Raw genomic sequence first — 6,000 nt, 5'->3', positions numbered from 1 at the left:
GGAGGAGGAGGAGGAGGAAACAAGGCAGAAGCATGTTAGATCACTCTCATTCCTAATTTTCTTCTGATTTCTTGATTTCTTTGCCTGCTGCCGAGAGAGAGAGAGAGAGAGAGAGAGAGAGAGAGAAAGGTAGAGAGAAAGAAAGAAAGGCAGCCTAGGTAGGAAAGAAAGGAGGAGGAAGAAGAAGGAGGAGGAGGAGGAGGAGGAAGGGAAAAGAAGAAGAAGGAAGGAAGGAAAGGAAGGAAGGAAAAAAGGAAGGAAGGGAGGGAGGAAGGAAGGAAAGAAGGAAAAAGAAGAAGAAGAAGAAGGAAGGAAGGAAGGAAGGAAGGAAGGAAGGAAGGAAAGCAAGCAAGCAGATGTTAGATCATTCCTAATCTTCTTCTGATTTCTTCATGTCTTTGCTTTCCTGCTGCAGAGAGAGAAAAGAAAGGCGAAGAGGAGGGGAGAAGGGAGCCTGGGAAGGAAAGAAGGAAGGAAGGAGAAAGCAGGCAGGAGGGAAGTTGGATCATGTGGCTGCATCACGTGAAAGGGGAGCCAGGCCCAGCAGCAGCAGCAGCAGGAGGAGGAGGAGGAGGAGGCGGAGGCTGGTCTGGTCGGAGGCTGCCCTGCCTGCCTGCCTGCCTGCCTGCCGAGGCCCCCGAAGGAGGGAGGGAGGGGGAGCCCCGAGCCCCAGGTAAGCCCCAGCCCCCCAAAGCCCCAGGAGGTCCAGCCAAAGGGGCCCTCTGATGCCTCCCCCTCCCTCTCCCTCCCTCCCTGCTTTGCCTCCCCCCCTTTTCCAAGATGCAGGCTTTCTCTCTCTCTGTGTGTGTGTGTTGTGTGTGTTTTTGTGCATTGCTATTGTGCTGACTGTTCCTCCCTTAGCTCAGATGCTCATCTTTTCTTCTTTTTGGTGAGCCTTGGGGGGGATTGGTTTGTTTTGATTTCTTAGGGTGGGGGAAAAGAATATTTGTGTGTGTGTGTGTGTGTGTTTCAAAGAGGGATATATGTGTGTGTGTTTGTGGATCATGGGCACCAGGAACTGGAGGCTGCCCAGAGGTGTGGGTGTTAGTGGCTGGGGGGTAGTAAGGTGTGCTAGAAGAAAGATGGTTGTGTGTATGTGTGTGTGTTTGTGTAAGGACATTTACATAGGATCTAGGCATTGTGTATGCTGGGTGTAAGGACACACACACACACCAGGAGCCCTGATTTGTGTTCTTTTGTTCAAATGGACCTCCTGATTCTTTCTTTCTCTCCCCCCCATCCCCCCTCTGACATGTTTTTGTCTAGCTTTGTCTGTCATCTGTATAGAAAAAAGGAGGCATTGTCTGGCATGAAGCCCCTTGTTTGGGGTTTGTCTGTTGGGGGATGGAGGAATGGGTTTTGCAGCAAAAAAGCAACACAACCAAAAAGCAGTCCCTTCCTCTTCTCCGGGACCTTGTCACCGTCTGAGGGATGCTGTTTTGTAACCTTCCTTTGTGATATAGCTTGGGAGATGGGCTCTCCAGCATTGCTAAGATGTACCTGGAGGTAGCTGTCACAGCCCTGAAGGAAAGGCGGAAGAGCGGTTGTCTGGGAAAGACTGATCTCATTTATTGGCCGTGCCAGATGTACCATAACGCTGGCCTGTGTTTTGATGTAGACATTTTGCATTATTTTCCCCCCATGATGCTAAGTCCTGTACGACTCAAACATTGAAAAGCTTGATTCCTCCAACTCCAAAGAAAGGGAAGCTGCAGTTGTGAAGGTCCTCTTCTGGTAGGTTTTCCTGTTGCTACAGGATATTAGTGAGATGATACATTTTCTTCATCCAGCTTACCAAGCAAGATTTGCAGCCTTGGCAATGGGTTTTGTTGGCTTTTGTCTCGAACCATCTTTCATTTAAAATAAAAGCAAGGTTTGGTAGTTTTGCTGGCAGAGCGGATCCTCTTTTTTTTGTTTGCTGACAACATTTGCTCTGGCTCAGTTACTACCAGACTTGCATTCTCCTGAAAAGTGAAGGATTAGTTTGCTGGTGTAGTAGCCAACATGGTCTAAAGAGTCATTCATAGAGAACAGTTGGCCTTCTTTAAAGAAGAATATTACACTGTACTGTAAAATAAAATAGATTGTACTGGCAAGCCCATTTCCCCACTGCCTGCCCAAGGCAAGCCCTTCCTTGAGCCATGTACTCTTTTTGGAAATGAGAGGTTTTGATAAGCTTTTATATTGAGAAAAGCATCTAGGGGTATCCGAGTTGGCCATACAGCAAATCCAGTAACATCCAAACAATGATACCTTTATGTTTATATTGAGGTAAGTGTTTGCAGCAACAAAACCAAACAGTGCCAAGACTGGTTTTACATGCCATCTTTGCAATACTTGCTTGTGAAGTTTAAGATGTTGAGGTACAAAGCTCAGTCTCCCCTCTCTCCTACCGTTGATGGTAAATGCACACCATTAAAATAACAAAGACCACTTTATTTTATAGTGTTTTATGGATGCTGACTCCATTTATTTTTTCTCTCTCATAGGGCACCCTGGTTTTCATTTTAGAATTAAGCTAATTTGGGTTGTTGTTGTTTTTAAAACCCATCCAATTAGTGTTTAAAAATTTTTTGTGTCACACATAATTAAAATTAACATACTTTATTGTGGCTTAAGATTTCAAAACCTTGTCCACCTGATGCAATGGACATTAGTTCACAAGAGCTTAAGGTGTTGCAATATTTATTTTTGATGTTTTGTATGATACATGAACTATGGCACGACTCTCAAGTTTGTTCAATTAACACATTATTATTGTGATTACAATAATAATGTGAAACTTAGATTTTGATTTGATGGTAGAATCTTGATTACTTTGGTGATCCAGAACATTTATCCTATGAGAACATTTAAGCAGTTCTTACTCTTTGTCTGTCTAGCCATTTGATTGATATTCAACTTCCATCTCAAAGAAGATCTAAGCTATACTTTGAAAGATTCATCTTTTTGCAGATTAGTGCATTTACAAGAAAGAAAACTGCATAAACTTTAGATTGCATAATACAGTATGGTGAATATTGTGAACTGAACTACATGCTAGAGAAAAACATGTAACCTGCCCTTAGGAACATTTTTCCCTAACTCTGAATATCACAATGGCACCTGAATGTGAGGTAAAACCCACTATCCAACTGTAAGGATGAAGCTCAAGGAATAACCATTTAACATGATAATATATATTTCTATCCATCTTAAAGCAGCCTTATATTTGAGCAGTTGCCCACTAGCCATAGATAACAAAGGATTCCATGCAGGTGAGTGATTGGGCCATTTGTAGAGGAATGGGTTGTTCTGTCCAAGAGTCTGGAAATCTTACTTTTGAGGACTATGACTCACAGAAACCACCAACCAGCATTACCAGTGGCTCTATTTTGTCCCTTCACTGTGCCCAGTATAGAAAATTAAGTGGGCTGCCATAGGATGGAAGCCCCTATCACCATGCAGTATGTTGAGTGGTCTGGTAGAGGATGAACCGAGATCTAGCTTTGCAAGCCAGTAAGTATTTTTTTTTTGGTATACTGATAACTTTTGTGGGCTTATTATAAAGGTTGGCTTTAAGCAATATCAATGGGTATCAAGCTTCAAAATACCTGTTGATGCCCAACAGTAAGAACACACAACAAACTTGGAAAAGGAATTACTGCAAAACTCAAACTTAAGCATAAGCTTAGTGAAAGACAGCCAGTCCTTTTTTTTTTTTTTTTTTTGCTTTTTAAGATTTTTATTGATCTTGTTAAAAATAGAAACAATCAAATGGCAATGGAGATGGTTCATATAACCCACCAAATAAAGGAAGGGGCAGGAAGGAAGAAAAATACTTTTAATATGCAGACTTATTAATAAGAGAAGTTAGAGAGAGAGAAAAAGGTGAAACGTAGATGAAAAGAGGGGAAAATGGATGCAGGAGAGAACTGAAGGGGAGGTGCATCCCTTGGTGATGCCACTCTTCAAAAACCTAGAGAAAATTGTGCCATATAAAATATGAGGGTGTTTGAGATGCTTCAGTAGGTTATATACAGTCTTTAGTATGAGTCCTACTTATTATCTTTAGTCTGAGGTAAATCTCATTGATGCCAACAGATGGTGGTGAATGGAAGATGTTTAAACTTACTGGTAGGTACCATCTCCAAGATATCTCATTATGTATATGCAAATATTCCAAAATCTGAAAAAAAAATCCCAAGCTTTCCGGATAAGGGAGACTCAACCTGTATTTAAAATACATGTATTTGTATGCATTTCCCTTTGCAGCTGGACCAATTAACATATGTTTCTGCCTTTTATTTCATGGGACTGTTGGTCCATTTCATTCAGTATAGTCCATCCTGATTTGAATCACAGGTTCTTTCACATCACTCAGGTATAGCACTATGATTTTTATTTGCATCTTGCAGAATCCTGGGTTTGGCAGTTTAAAACCCTGTGATAGGTTCAGCTTAGGGTTGCCATAAATCAGAAATGACTTCAAGGCACACAACAACAACAAACCTAGAATTCTCTGCCACTCTCCATGACCACAGATGATTTACATAACTGTAAAGCAAATGATGAAGACATTGGGATAGTCAAAGATTTCCAAAATTTGGCTGAATCAAAATGGAAATCCTGGTCATGAAATTAGAAAAAGTCTAGGACCTGGAAAGGCAGATATGAAGGAACTAGACATGATCTTGAAATGTAAAGCTGTATCATTGAATCCCAAAGACAGGATTGTCCATGCCAATGTGTTTCTGATTTCTATGTATGGTTGTATAGCTGGTATAAATAATCTAAAGGCACCAGATCTTGTCTGATTTTGGGAGACCACCAACAAAAACCATTGTTATAGGCTATATTTCAGAGGATGGAACTGGCAAAACCACCATCCTTGCCTAAGAAAATCCTATGAAATTCATGGGGTAGCCATAAATTGACCGGCAACATGAAGGCACATACATACAAACATGTATGGCTGTGAAAGCTAGATAGTGAAACAGAATTAGTAAGAGAACTCATTTGAAACATAGTGCTGGAAGAGAGTTCTGTGGATACCATGGACTATAAACATGAGAAATAAATGGGTCCTAGAGCAAATCAAGTCTGAACTCTCCCTTGAAGCCAAGCTGACTAAGCTGAAATTGTTATACTTTGGGCATATCATGAGAAGACGTAACTCATTAGAAAAGATAAAAATGCTTGGTATAGTAGAAGGCAGCAGGAAAAGTGGAACTCAGCTTGACAGCAGTTAACAACAACTTAGAATTCTCGCCAGAGAGCTTTAATGCCTGATGAAACTACAAACCCAGAATTCCATAGGATATTGTCAAGCCAGACAGAGTGGAATACATATGTAGTGTGAAAGGACCCCTATTCTTTAGGGAGAAGAATTTCCATCTTTTGTCATCTCTGTTGGCTGAGACTGGAGTAAGTTGGAATCCAGCAACACTTGGAGGGTCAAAGGTCTTGGTTCTTTTGGATCTTGGGTGTAGGTTCTGCTACCTGAAATTGTTTATCTGAGATTCTGGGAATTGCTGAAAGGATTCCCCCCCCCATGCAAAATACATGCTGTACTGCTGATCTAAGGTCCCATCCCTCACTTTCTGCCTATGATTTTCATAGGGCTTATTTGTTAAATCTGTACTAGATAGGAAGTATAACCAGGGCAAGTGAGTAATGAATTTGGATTAGGAAGGAAGCCATGCTTATTTCAATATTTTTTGGTGAGATGTTCTTTCCATTGGTATGAAATATAAATTGCCATGCATCCCTGAGTTATTGTCCAAGAGATGATAATAATAATAATAATAATAATAATAATAATAATAATAATAATAATAATAATATTTATTTGTATACCGCCCTGTGGCGAACCAATCCGGGCAGTTGACAACAGTGATTATAACAGAGTAAAATATAAAATTAAAAACATTATAATCCCTCCCCTCCTTATAAAAGTATTAAAAAATATGACAGATTAAAAACACAATATCAAAACATAAAATATAGTTAAAACAAACT

General features: G+C 40.6%; 1 protein-coding gene across 4 annotated transcripts in view; it reads left to right on the top strand.

The window, feature by feature from the left end:
- Window positions 1-623: 623 nt before the first annotated feature.
- TULP4 (TUB like protein 4) overlaps window positions 624-6,000 on the top strand; it is a 128,424-nt gene continuing 123,047 nt past the window's right edge. For all 4 annotated transcript variants that reach the window (XM_042440470.1, XM_042440489.1, XM_042440462.1 and 1 more), the window contains exon 1: window positions 624-673. The gene's annotated coding sequence lies outside the window, so the exon portion shown is untranslated. The remainder of the gene's footprint in view (window positions 674-6,000) is intronic.

This window comes from Sceloporus undulatus, chromosome 1 (genome assembly GCF_019175285.1).
Source record: "Sceloporus undulatus isolate JIND9_A2432 ecotype Alabama chromosome 1, SceUnd_v1.1, whole genome shotgun sequence".
Taxonomy (NCBI): Eukaryota; Metazoa; Chordata; class Lepidosauria; order Squamata; family Phrynosomatidae; genus Sceloporus; species Sceloporus undulatus.
The sequence above is the reverse complement of the archived record's forward strand: the minus strand, read 5'-3'. Positions and strand labels throughout refer to the sequence as shown.